Source organism: Chenopodium album, chromosome 11 (genome assembly GCF_948465745.1).
Source record: "Chenopodium album chromosome 11, dcCheAlbu1.1, whole genome shotgun sequence".
In the NCBI taxonomy this organism is placed as follows: Eukaryota; Viridiplantae; Streptophyta; class Magnoliopsida; order Caryophyllales; family Amaranthaceae; genus Chenopodium; species Chenopodium album.
In genome coordinates this window covers 19,675,001-19,695,319 of record NC_137844.1, presented here as the reverse complement: position 1 = coordinate 19,695,319, position 20,319 = coordinate 19,675,001, and the positions used below count along the sequence as shown (strand labels likewise).

At 35.6% G+C, this 20,319-nt stretch overlaps 1 pseudogene across 1 annotated transcript; it reads left to right on the top strand.

The window, feature by feature from the left end:
- Nucleotides 1–10,224: 10,224 nt before the first annotated feature.
- LOC145566419 (serine/threonine-protein phosphatase 7 long form homolog pseudogene) lies at nucleotides 10,225–12,597 on the top strand (annotated as a pseudogene). The gene is made up of 4 exons (XR_014095416.1): nucleotides 10,225–10,565; nucleotides 10,657–10,744; nucleotides 11,396–11,827; nucleotides 11,949–12,597. The product of XR_014095416.1 is annotated as a serine/threonine-protein phosphatase 7 long form homolog pseudogene (transcript).
- Nucleotides 12,598–20,319: the final 7,722 nt, after the last annotated feature.

Genomic DNA, 20,319 nt, shown 5'->3' with positions numbered 1-20,319 from the left:
TTATTTTTAGAAATTGGATAGAATAGATAATTTTCAATATTTCATGTAATTCATTAATTATTTGAGAGAGTTGTCGAAATTTTATTGGCTAATTTAAAGGAGAGAAAAGCTTAATTACTGTTTCTTTTCTTTTTTTTTCTTTTTTTTTTTTTTTTTTTTTTTTTTTTTTTGTGAATATAAAGTTGGTTGGATCTAGTAGTTAATTATTAAGTGGTTGCCAATCTTCTAGAGAACAAATAAAAGTCCTTGATTTGATGTTTTTGCATTCCAATTCATAGAGTTAAGGTGTCGACCATAAACAAACAACTGAAAAAAAAAATGGTATATGCTAACAAATAAGAAATGATTACTTGCAAATTATTATCTTATTATCACTATTACATTTAAAAGGGTGGTCCATAAGTGGGTATCAAAGACTAAGGCTTTCAACAAATTGGTCAGGTGTAATGAGGGGACGATCTTAAGGGAAACTTGTTTAATATCTGACGGGGTGTAAATTGGATAAGATGGGTTGGACATTGTCAATTTCAGCTTTAATCATCAATATTAATATAAACTCGATATCTAGTGGGGTGTGAATTGGATGTGTTGTATAATATTGAACACTGGTAAGTTTAAATCTAATCAAAATTAATTGGGCTTGATATCTAAATTCAAGACCAATTTAAAATCTATTCTTACTTATGTCAATCTATTAAATGTCGATTTAATGTTTTTTTCTTTTATGTGGTTTGTTGATTATTTATTTATTTAATTTTATTATTACTATCTCCGTTTCATATTAGTTGTAACTTTAGAATATTTTATATCTCACAAATAATACCCTAAAGTTGCAACTAATATGAAACATAGGTAGTAATTTTTTTTTTATTTTTTTATTTTTTAATTTTATTTTTTAAGTTTATGACACGTTTGATGTAATTAGCCATGGTACTGTTAGTGTAGGTTGGTAAATGATCCCTGGTTTGCTGTCTTGATTAGGAGAAGCAAGGGGAAATTGTAGGGTTAGCTCCCTAACTATCCTATTCAGTTAAGGGGATATTGATAATAGAGCTTATGTTATTGCTTGTGTTTGGATAAAGTTTTTACAGTATATTGAAGAAATGAAGTTGCCCTTTAGGGTAAGTGCCAATAAGGCATGTCAATTTTGGGAAGTATATGTAGTTTCGAGCTTTCGACTACTTTCATCAAGTTGTAATTTCGTGTTTAAATTAAATGGCCTTCCCACCAAAGCAAACAACTTTAACTTCTTGTTTGTCGTCAAAAACAGAAATTCAATCCAAAATTTGAAATTGACATTCAATTTATTCCATATAACCCCATATCAACAAACATGTTTCATACCCATTTCAACTTCGTTAATTTAACGAAAAGTTATTCACAAATTACTGATTAGGCGGACTTTTATTAATTTATTGCAACACAGGTTAAAGTTATCCTAAAAATATTCAAAGTTACCTTTTTGGATTACAAACGTTACCAATTTTATAACAAAATTTAACCCTTAAAAAATATTTACAATATACTCCGTATTAGATTAATCATACTCCCTCCGTTTCATAATATTAGTCCCATATGGAATCAATCTTATAAAATAAGAAAAGAAGAATATTTGGAATCTAACATAAAAGTACAAAATAATTCATAATTAGTTTACATAATTTAATTTTTTTTTCTTTTTTTTTTTTGGAAAAACATAAGTCATAATAATATATAATTCAAGGTAGAAGTGTCTTTACTTTAAACTATGTCATCAATCTACAACCAATTAATTCCAAAAAAAATAAGTTAAAAATGGAACATATTCAATATGGGTAGAGATCTTTTTAAAACGTCTAAAATTGTATTTGGGACTAATATTGTGAAACGAAAGGAATATTACTCTCACAACATGTATTTATTAGAAATTGCACATTAAAATTTAATCTAACTTATAAAAATTAAAAGTTACCCTTAACGGGATTAAAGTTACCCTATCATTTTACAAAAAAATTAACGTAAGCCCACCTTATGCAAGACTTATTGAAATTAAGTTATTTAGATAGGTCGTATGTCTCAACTATGATAAACTTTCTTTAATCATCCCAACCCATCAATTAACTAAGGAAAGTATCATTGCATGTTATTCTCCTTAATTGTATTTATATGTGTATCATGCTTATGGCACATGAGGATTTAGGTGTCATGCATAAGCAATCTGCACTAGTCCTATGATAAATGACATTAGAACCGATTCAACATCGTTCGAGGGGAACTTAACATGAGAGCAAGCAAGTGAGCTTGGAGGAGAGCACGACTCCTCTATGATATGTAGGAAAGTAAACAATACTAGGGGATAAGATAGTCTTCTACCCAATTTGTCTTTAGTGAAGATTGATCAAACCTGGTTGTGAGATGCAATTCTTACCAATACGCTAAGTACTACATGATCTTTCTATGAATTTTATTTTAATAATCTAACAAACATGCATTGTAATTTATATTCACTCTCTTTTTACAATTTTTTATTTTTTTTATTTTTTTAGTCGGATTGATTATTAGAAAGTCAACAGTCAAACCACCCCCCCCCCCCCCCCCCAGTTATTTATTGAGAAGTAAAGTCGAAGAAATTTACACATTGTTCGAATGTAGAAGTTAACTTATCTAAAATGGAGCGGATATATTATTGAAAATGGAGATAACAAGAATGTGGGAAATTATTGGTGATTATGCTAGTTTTGAGAAAAAAAAATATACAACAGCAATAACGATACTCTTGTAAAACATCCCAAACACATGAGATTCTAAAACTTTAATTTTTTTTTTCTTTTTTTTTGAACAATTGTAACTTTAATATAAGACGAAGGGAGTAACAAACTATTCCATATTACATAAGTAGTTTACGTTAGAAAATGACTGTGTTTGGTAAACAATTTATTTGAGCAAAATTAGCTTATTTGACCAATATTAGCTTATTGACTATTAAATAAGCTAATTCAAGGTATTTGGTGGGAAACTTATTTGAAGAGTTTATTCCACTAAATAAGCTCTTTTTGAAAAAGCTCCTTTTAGGAGCTTTTTCAATTAGCTTATTCATTAATTTATGGTGAAATGACACTTATACCCCCATTTAATTTAAAGTCATACCTAAACTATCTACCCCACAATTAGCTTATTAGTCATTTCACATACTTAATCAACTTTAAGCTATCGGCTATTTACCAAACACTTTTATACAATCAGCTAATAAAATAAGTTAGTCTAATAAGTTAATACAATCAGCAAGTCAAAATCAGCTAATATAATCAGATTCAGCTTTCAACTTTCAGCTATTCATCAGACACGGCCAGTATCTTTATTAATAATTTTTTATACACCTGTAAATGAATTGGCAATTGGCAGCAGCAACAAATAGTGAATAATAATGGCAGATAAAATGTTTCTCTCAAGGAAATTAGCCAAAGACATGAATTAATGCAGCAAGCTAAGAGTTGGGCAACAATATTGACAGGCTAATTGTCGCACAGTGTTGTCTTTAGTTCCTATGTCTTCACATTTGGAGTTACACTAAATTGCTAGCTAGAAAACGACCCTTCTTCATAAACTAGGACACTCATTATTCAACGGCAAATAAGATTTTGCAATGACATGCTATTATAAGGGGTGTTGTCTTGATATGTATACCATAACAAAGTTGGTAGATCCCACAAATAGATGGACTCTTAATATCAATTATAATGGACATTTTCTACTTGTGAAACTATATGATAATATCTTACCACGCTTAATTAACCTTTTTCATTTTGTTGTTGAAGAAATTGATACATCATTCCTTTATTCAAACAATCAATCTATTGTACTATAAATTGATACTCTAGCAGTGTATATGAATTGTATATCATAATTTCATCGGGTTTTGATGGTAAAGAACTAGGGATACATAGATCGAGTGTGAATTTGTTATCTTATCCTCCCCCTACACTTAAAGGGCCTTGTAAGCTAACTCGGGCTTCCAAATTGGATTGATCAATGCGAGTTCCGAATGATTGGTGGAATAAACTGTTGAAGGCTATTAGGATAAATTAACATACTTGCCTGTTTTCATGGCCACAACAAAGTTAGATGCATTGTATTTCAATTTCTATGGTTGTAAGATAAGAGTGAAGAGAGTATGACAGCTTACGTGGACCATGTTATGCACAAGATTTGAAAGGCAATGTGGGGTTTTCACAATTTCATTACATTAATTAAGATGATTGTAAACTCCTTATAAAAACGACATAAAAATTATGTATACGTTTGACTCCTTTTTGACCAAATATATTTTCATGTTGTTTGGGTTCTTGGGGCATATGCATGCACAAATTGGGTAAAGAAAAGAAAATGGTGGACCCAAATAGAGCAATTTGGATAGTGTCGCATTCCATATTAGGATTCAGGGTCATGTAGTTGGTCGAGTAGGAAGAGATCTATTATTCCAAATAATATGGGCAAGTTCAAGGATTCGAGTGTGTAAAGGTTCATGTGCCCATCATTAACCCTTTTTAAGTGGAAGTGGTGGTTAGCTTAGCTTGTCTTTCTACATATAATCAATTTGGCAAGTGCTCATACTATTTTGGTTAAGCTAAGTAAAGATTTTTGTGCCATTTGTCGCGCCTATATTTATGTGTGACATGATTGTTAAAATCTTGATTCGGATCTAACGATAATTGTTTTTAGGTTTAAGAATTATATTGTTGATTAAATAATTAAATAGGAACTCTAAATTCAAATTATGTTAACATTTAGAGTGATGAAAACTAAATGATGATCTTACGTCCCTCTCATTAGATATGACATAAAGTGATAATTTAAGGTGATAAACTAATTTTTTTACATAACTTTTATTTATTAGGATTTTTTAGAAAATAACACCACAAAAAACACAAAATTTTGATTATAACACCTCAATTTTCAATATTTTATTATAACACCACAAAAAATTAGATTTTACCACCATCTAACGGATTTTTGGATGAATTCCGTCAAAGGGAGCCACGATGGACACGTGTTAATACGACATTGGTTTAAAAAAAACAAAAATTCAAAAAAAAAAAAGAAAAACCCCTAAAGTAGTCCTAACCTAGCCCAACAGGCCCTCACCAACATTAGCCCCCCTGCAAGTCCCTTTCCACCTTCCTTCTCCCAGAAAAATACTCCCACCCACCGCAGCACCCCTGCAAAAACTACCTAGCCCCTTCGCCCCTCCCCGAAAACCACCCCGGGAATTACCCATCACCTTCAAACAGGCCAAATGCGACCTTTGAAGCCCCAGATCTATCGATTTCATGGTGGAGGCGAACAAAATCGGTATTTGTGGTGATCCGAAGGGGGGCAAATCGGGTTTGTGTAGTGGCGGAGGTGGTTGCAGGGGTTGCTCGGTGACAGTGAGAATTCGTGGTTGGTTTTGTTGGAGCTGTGAGGCCGACCTGGGGTGGTTTTCGGGGACGGTGAAGGGAGTAAAGGTCAATTTCGTCGGTTTTGGTAGGGGCTGGGGGTGTCGGCGGCTGGGGTAAGGTAGTCGACGGCTAAAGCAGGTGCTGTCGGTGGTGGAACTAGCTGGTTAGGTTTTAAGGTTTCTTTTTACCCAATAGGCTAATGACACGTGTCTTTTGTGGGCTCCACTAACGAATTCCATCCAAGGAACCATTAAATGGTGGTGAAATCCAATTTTTGAATTTTTTTTTTTTTTTTGGTGTGATAATAAAAGTTTGAAAATTTGTGGTGTTATAATCAAATTTTTGTGTTTTTTGTGGGCTTATTTTCTAAAAAAGCCTATTTATTACTATGTATTAATTAGTTCATATTCACATCTCATGATACTATATCCGATTTCATCTAATCTTAATATGATTGTTATAGGTCATGTCAATTCGTGTTTGCATATATATATGTATAAATTAAGTGATGTGCTACATGACTATTAAATAATATACTACCTCCGATTTTTTTTAGTTGCAAATTTTAGGTATTATTTGAGAGATATAAAATATTCCAAAGTTGCAACTAAAAAATATCAGAGGTAGTATAAGTTATTTAATTTCATCGTATACAATATTTTTTAAAAAAATTTATGAATAATGGTTGAACTAAAATAACTTTGCAATTCTTTAGAAAAATTTAGTAAAACTAGTGCATTGCACAGAACCTAAATTACTGTCAAAAGATAAAAAAATTCCCTAAATACGCTACAATTTATTAAAATTGCGGACATACCGTCCACGTCATCAATTGTGAATTAGTTTTTATTTTTTTTAATAATTAGCTAGAAACCGCTAATTGAATTAGCGGTTCATTAAACTAAACCGCTAACTCAATTAGCGGTTTATTTTTCACCCCTTAACAAAATTACTCGAGCAAAGTCAGAAAATTACTAACAAAATAAAAACAAAGCTGTTAAAAAAAAAAAAAGGCGCAGTCCCCATCACGCCACCGCTGCCGTTAGCAACCACCGCCCACCACTACTCAACGCGAGCAACAACAACCACCATCAGTCGACGTCGGCTCCCAACCGTGGCATCCACAATAGCGACAATTAGTTTCTACAATTAAAGAGGTGAGTTTACCCTAATTTAATTTTTTTTTTAAATAAATGTATAATTGATGTTGTAAATGCTAATTGAATTCAAAATTGATAGTAGTTTAGGTCTGTGTAACATTGTTAAACTTCTTGATTAATATTGATTCGCTCTTTTTTTTTTTTTTGTTTACTTGTTTACTTCAAACCGCTAATTGAAATAACGAAGTTAGTTGTTTATTAGTATTTTTTTAATTGAAAAAACAAAGTTAGTTGTTTAACATAATTTTTTAATTTGAACAACCAAAGTAGTTGAATCGAAATAGAAAATTGAAAGCATTATAGTATGGTTCTAATTGCTTATGAATTTGACAGTGCCTTTTTTTTTTTATGAAATTACTATGTATGGTTGCATTGTTTTGATTGTATTAGATGAATTAATGGGTTGATTAAACATTTGTTATTTAGAACATGGAGTTCTCAAACTTTCCTCTGTATTGTTATTGGGGAGGAGAAATAATACATAATAATGGTGATATTTCATACAAAGGAGGAGAGCAGAAATTTGCATTTGTAAATTCTCGGATGAATTTCGATGAGGTGTTGACTAAGATATATGAAGTTATGGGATGTCTCTTAATGGATGTGGAATCGAAGGTGTCAATGAAGTATCCAATAATGCATGGGTCGTATGTGAGCATTCCATTAGATAGTGACAATGCTTTAAAAGCGATGTGGGAAGTAGTGTCTCGAACACAATCCACCTTAATGCAATTGTTCATCGATCAATTTCCAAAGCAAACTGAAATGGAAACTCACTTGGAATCATATCATGAATGGATCTTAGAATGAGTGAATTTCCAAACATGCCATTGACTAATGAAACTGTGGCAATGGGTTCATTCACTAGAATGCTTACCGATGAACACTATGCTAGTGAGCACATGTTGGAGCTAACTTCTCCAACTCATTCACCACATGTAGATGCTTCAAATGGTGATCCATCCATGGTTGTCTTTGATTCTTTAAACCAAAATTATGTTGATTTATTTGGTGATGTTGACATTGCGATGGATACTGATGTTGATGAAGATGAAGATACGCAAGATGCTCATAACAAGGCTATAAGAGATAGTGCTCCATCACAAGATTTTAACATTGGGGAAGAATTAGATCCGATTTTGCAAGATTCTTGGAGGACTTGGTCCAATAACAACACTTTCGATGGGGAGTTTGCCATTGGCCAACAATTTGATTCTTTGGAGCAATTGAAAGATGAACTAAAAGCTTATTCCATTGCTAAGAATCATTCATTTAAAGTGTTGGAGAGTGAGCCCACCAAATATGTTGTTGAGTGTAAAAGAAAGATTCAATGTAAATGTGCTTGGAGGATGCGTGCAATCAAGGATCCTGTCTTGCTACTTTCAAAATTGTTAGATATAATGGTTCCCATGCAAGAAACTGTGTTGGTGACATCAATTCGATAGATCATCGTCTCATCACCTCTGATTATTTGTGTAATATCATAAGAGATCTTATTCGTTCCGATCCTTCTTTAAAAATTCGATTGATTGTGCAAGTTGTGAAGGATAGGTTTCATTATACCATCACCTACAAGAGAGCATGGTTAGCAAAAAAAAAGGCAATTGCAAGCATTTTTGGTGATTGGGAGAAATCCTATGAAGATTTGCCCAAGTTCATGCAAGCATTTAAAGAGTCTAACCCAGGAACCGTGGTGGAATGTGTACAATACCTTCTAACGAAGATCCCATGGTTCATATCTTTTTTCGAGTGTTTTGGGCATTTAAGCCTTCTATCGATGGTTTTAAACATTGCCATCCCCTTATCACTATAGATGATACTCATTTATATGGGAAGTATAAGGGAACATTACTCATAGCCATGGGTACAGATGCCAATTTTCAATTGTTCCCTCTAGCATTTGCTATTGTTGAAGAAGAAAACAGTGATAGTTGGGGGTGGTTTATGAAGTGCATTCAACATGCAGTCACTTAGAGGGAAGGGTTGTGCGTCATATCTGATAGACATAAGGGTATATTGGCTACAATGAATGAAGTTGGCGGTGGTTGGGAGGAGCCACTATCCCACCATAGATATTGTATTCGCCACCTTGCTTCTAATGTCAACACTAAGTTCAAGAACGCTTATGTGAAGAACCTTTTTGGTAAAGCTGTAGATGCTCGGCAAAAAAAGAAGTTTGACTATTACTTGAACAAAATTGGTGAATTCAACGTTGAAGCTCGTCGATACTTGATGGATATATCAATTACTCAGTGGTCAATTCACCATGATGGTGGGTATAGATATGGTGTGAAAACCACTAACATGTCAGAAGCTTTCAATGGAGTCATGAAAGGTGCTCATTGCTTGCCAATAACTGCCCTTGTTCAAATAACCTTTTATCGAGTGAACTCTTACTTTGTTACCCGGCGAGGTTGGGGTAAAAGAAGATTTGAAGAAGGTCATGACTATGTTGAGAAGGCCATCAAAATAATTAAGAAGAACATGGTGAAATCTGGTGCTCATACTGTTCGCCCTTTTGACTATGAAAGGGGCTTATTTGATGTTAACACAAGATGTGGTGGTCGAGCTGAGGGTAAAGGTGGCAATGTACACACTGTGAATCTTCGAGCTAAAACTTGCACTTGTGACAAATTAAAAATCTACAAGTTGCCTTGTTCCCCTGTGCTTGCGGTGTGTCGTTATCGCAACTTATCTTATGCCGATTTTGTAGATCCTTTCTTTACCACATATAAGTATAGGCAGACATATTTGAATAGTTTTCATCCCATTCCCGATGTTGTCTACTGGTCTCCTTACACAGGAGTCAGAATTGTCGTTGATGCTTTTAGGCAACGAGGGGTAGGACGTCCTAAGTCTACACGATACCATAATGAAATGGATTCCAAAGTTCGTAAAAATGTGAAAGCATGCAGCAATTGTCGAAAAACAGGCCATAATAAGGCAACTTGTTCATCTAGGGGTAGTGTCGGATCATCGGGGTAATAATTAATATTCTGCTTTAGAACTTGTCTTTTATGTCTTTAACATATAGACCTTGTCTTTCATGTTGCAACACTTTATTAATTTTATGTATGATCTTATGTTGCAGGTCCCATGGAACCGGTGATCAGTCCTGGCCCTCTTGACTGTTTAGTTCTAACGTTGCAGGAGGAGCATAGGAGTGAGGACGTTTGGAGGGGAGGTCAGGATAAGATTATATCATGTAGGGAGCACGTGTTTAGTTTAGGAGAGTGGGTGATAGATGATGGGTTTGAGAATTATGTTAAGTTAGTTGGGTTCTATGGTGTACATAGGTTGGTAGGTGGTGGATTAGAGTTAGATAGACCTTTACTTACGGCGTTGATTGAGAGATGGAGGCAAGAGACACACACTTTTCATTTGGCCATTGGTGAGGCGACTGTTACATTACAGGATGTTGCTATTTTGTTTGGGTTGAGAGTTCATGGAGCTCTTGTTACTGGCACTGGTATTGGGAAGTGGGCAGAGTTAGTGGAGGAGTTGTTAGGGGTTGAAAACCAGACTGATAAACCAGCACTTCAGGATTAAGGTTGACTTGGTTGAGGACACACTTCTTTCATGGGTCCCCTGCTGACGCTGATGATGTAACTATCCGCATATATAGTAGAGCCTGCATTCTAGCACTGATGGGCTCCATTCTTTTTGCCGACAAGAGTGGTGATGCAGTACAGCTTATCTACCTCCCATTACTACGCGACTTGGATCATGTTGATAGGTACAGTTGGGGTAGTGCCACACTTGCTTATTTGTATCGACAACTATGTCGAGCAGCTCATAAAGGGGCCTGTGAGGTAGGGGGTGCACTAATACTTTTGCAATTATGGTCGTGGGAGCCCATTCACATAGATTGCCCTCAAATTTCTAGGGTTCGAGATCCTCCTCAAGAGGACCCCGAGCATCCTCATCAGGATGATTCATGTATTATTGGCTCTCAACATCGGCATGGAGTTGATCATTTAGCATGCAGGTACAATTTCTACATTTTAATATTTCCTAAAATTATTTAACTTTAATACTTTGGACTTTTAGTAATAGTTTTTTTAATTGATCATTGTTAGTTGGCTTCGTGTTCACCTTTCCTGTGGGCATAAAGCTAGTGGACTCTCTTACTACCGGGGCGCACTTGACCATAAAAAAGATACTCAGGTATTAAGTTTTTTTTAAGCTTAATGATTTAAATTCATATTGTTTGTTAGTTATTTGGTTGGTTGTTGTGCTTAGTGAATTCCCCTAGATTATTAGTTGTGTATTGAATATTTTAGATTCATTTTACTAAATCTGCTCACATCCCCTTATACCAAGAATTAGAACATACAGAATAGGACAATCAGGCAACTAACATGTGTAATCAAAGAAGCTAAACATCAAATCAAAAATGTCAGACTTTCTTCAAGGTCTAAACATCAACAAGTTTTACAGTTGCAAATATGGACAAGAATAGTTGTAATAAGCTGATTATAAGCTTAATTTTTTAAAAAGATGTAGTACTAGTACTATTACTCTCCAACTCTGAAAAATACTAGTATATTACAAGATGAAAGTACAAGAGTTTGTTATGTTAGATGGGTGATATGTAGGGTGGCAGTCAATTGATATTCATTTAATGGTACATTATTACTTGTGGTTATATATATATATATATATATATATATATATATATATATATATATATATATATATATATATATATATATATATATATATATATATATATATATATATATATATATATATATATACGGTGGCAGTCCAATTGATCATTATAGTTTGTGGTTGTTTTGTTTTCTTTGAATGTAGATGACTTGGCAGCCATATACCGAAACGGTACTTGAGTTACTACCCGAAGTATGTCGATCTGACACACATGTATGGCGCTCAGTTACTCCATTGATTTGCTTTGACATTGTCGAGTACCACCTCCCAGATCGAGTTCTGTGCCAATTTGGAATGGAACAGACAATTCCTAATGCTTGTGACACGAGAGTTGCTCTTCATTGTGTGGATCGACGGGGTAAAAACAAGAACTATGAGGCCTTGCATCGTACATATGTGGAGGAGTGGGGTCGTTGTGAGAGCACGATTGTCATAGGCACCCCCTTCATAGGTAGTCGTGAGATCATGGAGGATTACATGGCGTGATATAATCGCATCACTAGACTCCTCATGACTTCTCCTACACTTCCACGCCCCTCCACCCATTACCAGCCATCGTACTTTGACATTTTGTTGGTAATAATATAGCCTCATTTTACCACTTTTTCTTTTACATATAATAAATTCTATTGATGAATAGTTGGTTTTAATATTATTATGCCTAATTTTATTTTTTTAATTTTTTTGGTTTTTTTAGTCACATGCATTAGTTGATGTTGTAAGAAGATGCACTCGAACTATGGAGTCTGCTCGTGAGTTGTCACCAGAGTTGGCCCTTTCCTTTACTATGGATATGTTACGTAATTTGAGTTCATCTTGCATGGAAACCTTATTCAGAGTTGGGCAAGCACACATCCTGCAACAATATGATTTATTTATGTCTCAATCTACAGTCAGCACATCCACCTCACATATAAGCATATCCCTTCGACCAATGAGACCACCCACTCACCATGCCCCACAAACTAGTGCTTTTCAACCACCACATACACATTGTTCCCCTAGGCTTCCTCCTCCTACCACGACTACTCCATCCTCTAGCATTCCTCGTCCTAGTGTTACTACTCCATCTACTACTCCTCCTAGCACTACATCTCCATCTTCTACTAGTACTACTAGCACTACTACTATTTTATCTCCTTGTCCTCACTCTACTATGTCTTCATTCACTGCTCCAACTACTGCAACAGTTACATCTCCTCCCTTGATCAGGCGCATGTACAAGAGACGAAAGGATTGCTCTTCTTCCCGCTATCCCACAACAATTTCCGAAGAAGATGAATTCTTAAGTTTTGGGAATGTGTAGTTTTTTGGTTTTTTGTAAAACAATTGTGTAACATGGACGAGTAATGTACATATGAATTAAATTTTTTGGATTGTGTTTGTAAAGTGCATGGAATTGTTTTGGTATTGCTTTTACAAGTATAACATGTATAATGCAGGTTGGAAAAATTGAGTATATAAAGTTTCATTTAAACAAAACCGCTGCTTCCTACAATACAAAACCGCTAATTGAATTAGCGGTTTACCGCAAATTCAATTAGCGGTTTTACACTATAAGAAACCGCTAATTCAATTAGCGGTTTAATATTATTAGAAACCGCTAATTGTTCACTTTTAAACAGGGCAAAATCAAGTTGATGACGTGGACGATACGTCCGGAATTTTAATAAAATGTAGCGTATTTAGGGAATTTTGTTATCTTTTAACATTATTTACGAAAATCGCCCACAAAGCCTATTTATTAGTATGTATTAATTAGTTCATATTCACATCTCATGATACTATATCCGATTTCATCTAATCTTAATATGATTGTTATAGGTCATGTCAATTCGTGTTTGCATATATATATATATATATGTATAAATTAAGTGATGTGCTACATGACTATTAAATAATATACTACCTCCGATTTTTTTTAGTTGCAAATTTTGGGTATTATTTGAGAGATATAAAATATTCCAAAGTTGCAACTAAAAATATCAGAGGTAGTATAAGTTATTTGATTTCATCATATACAATATTTTTTAAAAAAATTTATGAATAATGGTTGGACTAAAATAACTTTGCAATTCTTTAGAAAAATTTAGTAAAAGTAGTGCATTGCACAAAACCTAAATTACTCCTCCGTTTCACAATATTTGCAACACTTCTCCATTTGGTAAAGACTTAGGCCCCGTTCAATTCGCCTTATTTTAGCTGAATTGAAATTAATTTTACTGAACTGAAAATATTTTTACTTAACTGAAATTATTTACTGATTTAATTTTTATATTATATTTCTTCTTTGAAGTTACTGATTTTAACTGAATTGAAATTATTTTGTTGAACTAAATTTTTTTTTAACTAAATTGAAATTATTTTTACCGAATATTATTTTTTTTAATGTGAAGTGAACAGGGTCTTACTACTATTTTAAAATTTCTCTATTTCTTTGACCCAACTAGCATAAATATTTTGTGATTTCTCTCTCATACCAACCTTTACTCTACTTAATTTTTTTAAATTGTTTCTCTCTCCCACTAACAATTAAACATATTACCACTGCTATACTTTATATTATACATTAGGTTAAAACCCGTGCAATAAATGGTTTATATAAAATTTATTTTTATAATTTGTACATATAAAAAAAATGAATGAATATAAATAAGATTTATGTACCCTATACAAAAATATTTGTAATTTTATAGTTTTTAATTTTCATCAAAATTATGATATAATACCTGTTTAATCAACATTGCCCAATACATTTTCAATGTAGGAGTCCATTTATTAGTATGCTTTATATAATTGTTTCATTTTTTAAAGGAAAAATACACTTTATTAATCCCAACTTTCACCCGTTTACTTTCATTAATCCCAACTTTGGATTATTCCTCAATAATCCCAACTTTAAGGTGGGTTATCTTTCTTCAAAACAAAAAACTGGTAACCTGCTAAGGAAGTGAACAAATAGTCAACAAACCTACATATTGACTTTTAAGACCAAATCTCTCCTAAAATGATGTCCAGTCAGCATCTTCTCCCAACCACTTCCCCCTGCCAAAATTAAACTTCTGCCATTAATACCTCTCTGTCTTCACTTTCCCCCCAATTACGACCCATTTTACTACTCTAGATTTCCCAAAAATCGCAGAGGGAAGGACTAATTGCGTTCTAGGGTTTCCATTTGAGGAAAGGAACAGCCCAGTTGATGACATTGAAGTTGTTGACGTTAGCAAACAGAGGCCAAGTAACCCTAAAATCGTGTTTAATTTGTGCATTTTTTTTGTTTAATGAGCAATTATACCCAATTACGACATGTAATTATGGTTTTTATGTGTGTTAATTCATGTTTAAGAAAAGAAATTGCAATAAAAATCGAAACTTGGAATTAGGGTTCGTTTGATGTGAAATTTGCTGCTGTTTAAGCTTGTGTGTTGGTTGAATGTTTAACAATAGAATATTTGATTTATGTTGCGTTTTGTGTAGTTGTAGTGTTTTTGTTTATTATTGTTTCCAAATTGAAGTTTGGTACTGCAATTCTAGGTTATAGTTTGAAGTTTCCAAATTGAAGTTTGAACATGGATAGTGTTTTTGGCAAGATCGGGTTGAAGTTTTAGCATTCTGGGTCTTTTAGTACTAGGTCTAATGGTGAATTGGTGTATATGGGTGGGAAGGGTAAAACAAAGCAAGTTGACCCAGATGAGTTGTGCTTATGGGACATTGTACAGATAGGGACTGATTGTTGTGGGAAATCTGTTAAAGCTGTGTTGTATTTGATCCCTGGACTAAGTCTGACTAATGGTTTGAGGAGGATTAGTGGTGATGAAGATGTGAGGGAGGTGATTGAAATTGGAAGAAAATATAGGAATGTGGAATTATATGTAGGGGTGTACACAAATAGACCTGGACCTGAAACCCGACCTGAACCGGACCTGATTAGACCGGACCTGACCCGGACCGGTAAATTCAGGTTCGGTCCCGGTCCTCAAAAAATGGGGAATCCGGTTTTCAGGTCCGGTCCGGGTTAAACCCGGATTTTTCAGGTCCGGACCTGAAAACCTGTTTGACTTTAATTTTTTTTTTTTTTTTTTAAATCTGACTTTTTATTAAGTTTAACCTAACCTAAATGCCGAACAAATTCATAGCAGCCAACTATACTCCCTATTTCATATTAACCCTCTCTCTCATCTCCCACCATAACCACCGCCTACCACCACGTCCTTGACCTGCTGCCCCCTGCTGTGAAGTCTGCGATGCCGCTGATGTGCTGCCCCCTATTGCTGTGCCATTGACCTGCGATGGTGCGCGTTGACGCCGATAGAAGCTGCGGCTCGACAACCTTCGGTTCCAGCGAAGCTACGAATGATTCACAACGCTTTGTGTTTCTTTGTATTCTATTGCTTTAGATTTATCAACGAATGATTCCAATTTCATATGAGAAGCTTTTTAACTTTAATTTTTTAGATTTTAATTTAATTTTTTTTTTTTCTGAATTTCATTTGTGTTTTAGTATATCTGTGGTTCTGTGAATACATAATTCATATTGTATATGTAGAAGTGTAGCAGACTAGCAGGTAATTCATCAAATTTCACTTTTATTTTATATAATGTCAGATTTAAGTTCATATTATGTAAAAAAAATAAATAAAAAATAAGGTCCAAAACCGGACCGGACCTGTTTTTCCAGGTCTAGTCCGGAACCGGACCTGTTGATTCAGGTCCGGTCCCCGGTCCTCGAAAAATAGAGAATCAGGTCCCGGTCCCAACGGGTCCGGTCCAGGTCCGGTCCGGTTTTGGACCGGTGTACAGCCCTAATTATATGTACACCATGGTGATGAGTCACCATTGCTGGACCCCACAGACCCACCTGTTGTCCAAACACATTATCAACTGTTACCCCAAGAAGAAGAATCTGATGAGTGGGATTCCCCCAAACCCAAATCTCAGGAAAAAACAAACCCAAAAAGGGGACCACCAAAAGGTACTTTGACTATTAGACCAAAAGAAAAAGCTCCCACCCCATCACATTTAATAGATAAAGTTATTCCCACACTTAAAAAAACAGTTTCCTACTCACCTAAAGTTAATTTGTTTCTAAGTCAGCCAGTCCTTCATCCTCCCACTACTTCTAATCCAGATCTGGGTTTAGATAACCCTCTTCCTTCACAATCTGAATTCCAAACAGAACCCCAAGTGTTTGAAGATTACAGTTGGTTTGATGACAGGCCTGATTCTCCAATTCCCTTTAATGAGCTAGTAGGAGGTTACACTGATAGTAGTGAGGACAAAGACCCTCCTTATAATCCTAGCACTGACAAAGGTAAGGGAGTTGCAGTAGCTGATGAGGGGAGGGTGTTTAGTGATGTGTACACTGATGAAGAAAGTTATGATGAAGTCAATCCTGGTGATTTAGCTGCAGAAGATTTGGATGTATGCTTGGAGCAGTTAGATTCAGAGGTTGAGAAAGAATATGAAGCAGCAATTTTTAATGAGACATTAGAGACGGATTCAGAGGTTGAGAAAGAATATGAAGCAGCAATTTTTAATGAGACATTAGAGATGGATTCTGATGTGAGTAATGAGGAGTACAACACAGCTAGGGAGAGGGTCAAGGCTTGTAGTACACAGTTAGTTCAGGTTGCTTCAAAAGTTATACATGAAGTAGCTCATGGAAAATTAGGTGTTCAAGATCCAGTGACTGAAGGTGGAAATTTGAGTGATTATGAGGATTCTGAGGAGGAGATAGATACACCACCTGAGAGTGAAGATGAGGGAGGTGTTGGTTTGAGGAATAAAAGATCTGCACTGCTTGTAAGTCCAAATACAGATTTCAGTCAATTTCAGTGGAAAGTGGGTTTAAGATTTGCCAAAAGAGAAGATTTCAGGGAGGCAGTGGCCAAATATGTTGTCCTGCAGGGAAAGAACCTAAATTTTGTTGTTGGCAATAAGAAGAGACACCAGAGGTTAGGAGTGAAATGCACTAAAGGGTGTCCTTTCTATGTGTTTGCATCTTGGCATTCTAGAAAAGCAGCCATGATTGCAAAGAAGGTTAGTGGAGAGCATACCTGCCAAAGGAACATGAAGAAGAATAGGCAGCTGAAAGCTTTATGGGTTGCTAAACAATTCCTTGAAGTATTCAAGAGCAGACCACATTGGCCTGCAAAGGAAATAGTGGAGTGCATTAAAAGAGCTTTCAAGGTCATTGTGAACAGGGTCTTTGCTTATAAAGTGAAATATGCTTCCCATAACCTCCTACATGGTTCAACGCATGAACACTACCAAAAAGTAGGAGGTTATCTTGCATCTTTGAAGAGTAGCAGCCCTGGTAGTACAGCTGAGCTTGTTACTGTACAGCAGAAGAAGGGTACACCTGTGTTCCAAAGACTTTTCATGTGCTTTGAGGGCTTGTCTAAGGGATGGAAAGATGGTTATAGAAAAGTGTTGGCTGTTGATGCAAGCTTCCTGAAGACTTTTCTTGGGGGTCAATTGCTCTGTGCTGTAGGAAGGGATGCCAATGACCAGATGTTCCCTGTGGCATGGCTATTGCTGAGGGAGAGAATAATCTAATTTGGGAATGGTTTTTTGTTCATCTACAAAAAGTGTTGGAGTTGGGTGAAGGTGATGGTGTTGCAGTTCTGTCTGATGAGCACCAGGTATGAATGCTATGATTTTAGCTCCTACTTTTCTCACTTTTTAAGAGGTTGAATTGGTTTAGTGTTTACTTATTTATTGCATTTACTTTGCTGTTAGGCTATTGTCAATGCTGTGTCCTCTGTTCTGCCCAAAGCAGAACATAGGCATTGTGCTAGGCATATATTTGCCAACTAGCACAAGACCTATAGAGGAGATGAACTAAAATTGCAATTTTGGAAGATTGCTAAGTGTTACAACATGCCTGATTATGATGAGGCATTGGAGGAGCTCACTGTAATGAATCCAGAAGCAGCTCAGGCATTCAAAGCCTATAATTCTAGCCTATTCTGCAGAGCGTTCTTGAGTACTACAATGAAGACTGATGCAATAACAAGAAATATTGCAGAAACTTTCAACGGCTACATAATAAATGCCAGAACAAAGCACCTCTTGTTCATGTTAGAAGAAATCAGAACATGCTTGATGCAGAGGCTACTTAAGAAAAGGCAGGACATGGAGAAAGTGATAGGTGTTCTATGCCCTAGAATTCAAGCCAAATTGGACAAGGAGAAACACAAAGCAACCTACTGTGATGTGCATCCTTCCACTGATATGTTGTTTAATGTCAGTCATAACATGGACTAGCTGGTTGTGAATTTGCACCAAAAAACTTGCAGCTGTAGGAAGTGGGAAATGCTTGGCATTCCCTGTTGCCATGAAGTTTCCTGCATATTCTTTTTGAACAAAGAAGCAGAAGACTATGTGGAGAGGTGCTACACAAGGGAAGCTTATCTACAGGCTTATGCGGGTATACACTAACTCTACTCCTCTGTATACACTTTGTAATTACTTCTAAAGCTTCCACTGAACCTGGTTATAATTGTATGTATTGAATGGGACAGGTTCAATTCCACCTATAGAAGGTGAGAGGTTTTGGCCAAAGGTGCATTGTCCCATGGACCCACCACCAATTAAAATTGGTCCAGGGAGGCCAAGGAAGAACAGAATTAGGGACCCTTTTGAGAACCCTAAAAAACCTAGATTTTTTTACTAAGTCTGGTGTTGAGATGACATGCTCCTTGTGCAAAATCAAGGGGCACAACAAAAGAAGATGTCCTAACAAGGACACAGTACCACCCCCTACTGAACCACCCACCAAAAAGCCAAGGGGAAGGCCAAGAAGGGATGCTGAACCACCTAACAACCTTGCAACTCAGCTAACAATTTCTGAATCAGCTCCACACCACTCAATCACTGCCCAACCAACACAACTAGGGAGAGGTAGCATAGCTATAAGAGGAGGGTTAGGGTCAAGAGGAGGTGGTCAAAGTTCTGCTACAGCTGCATCTTCTTCTGGGAGAGGGAGAGGACAAGCTCAGACCTCTATAGGGAGAGGGAGAGGACAAGATGAGATCCCTGCAGGTAGAGGAAGAGGGCAAGGCAGAGGTGGTAGGTACAGTGGTGGTAGGGGAAGACAGAGAATTCCAAGTGGAGTGGGTGTGTACATTGCTGAGGATGGGAGTATACAGCCCAATGTATGTGTTTAAAGTTTGCAAATTGATTTCCTTTGTTATTTGTGTTGCATCAATTGTTCTGACTTAGCCTAATGTGTACATGTAACAGGTGCGTGGCAAATCCAATAGGAGAGGAGGAGTGACAACCAGGTCAAGCCATGACCAACCTGTGAATTACATAATCTCAAGTCAGCAATCAACCCTCCATCAGCCAACTCAGTGAAAATTATTATGTTCATGTTAAACTCAATTTAGGGCAGACTTATTTCAATTACTAGAATCAGACTAATTACAATTATGTTGGGTTCATTTTGGATTTGTGAACATATTTATTAAGCTAGGGTAGTATTTGCTTTTGTGTATCAAACTAATTGCTGCAGCTAGTGTTATTTTGGATTAGTGGCCTGATATGTTGGGTTGGTACATGATGTACCTATTTTAGTCATCAATTTGCATGATTATTTGTTTATGCTTTGCAAACAAAAACATACAACATACACTTTATTCTGGAAAAGAACCAAACTTCATTGCATTTCATGACAACAGGTTTTACAACCTAACACACCAACCCTACTTTAAGTACAACACCATTATGGCAAAAAATACCTAAGAAAATAAAAGAGCCATAAACAAATTAGTCTCATTCCTTCAACATTTGATGAGATCAGTTCTCATCTCACAAAGTTCTTCTTTCATTTGCTGCACCACCTCCATTTTTTCCCTTTGTCCTTGCATTATCTTCAATTTGTCTTCAAGGAATTTGTTCTGCATCTCCAATTCAGGAATTGTAGTGTCCCTTTCAAATATCTCTAATCGCAGATCATCCCCATTAGTACAGTCAACCCACTTCATGAAATTGCAATTGGTATCCTGTACGAAAAAATTACCCTTTTTAATCAAAACCCTAAATACAATCTGGATTTCAAATAA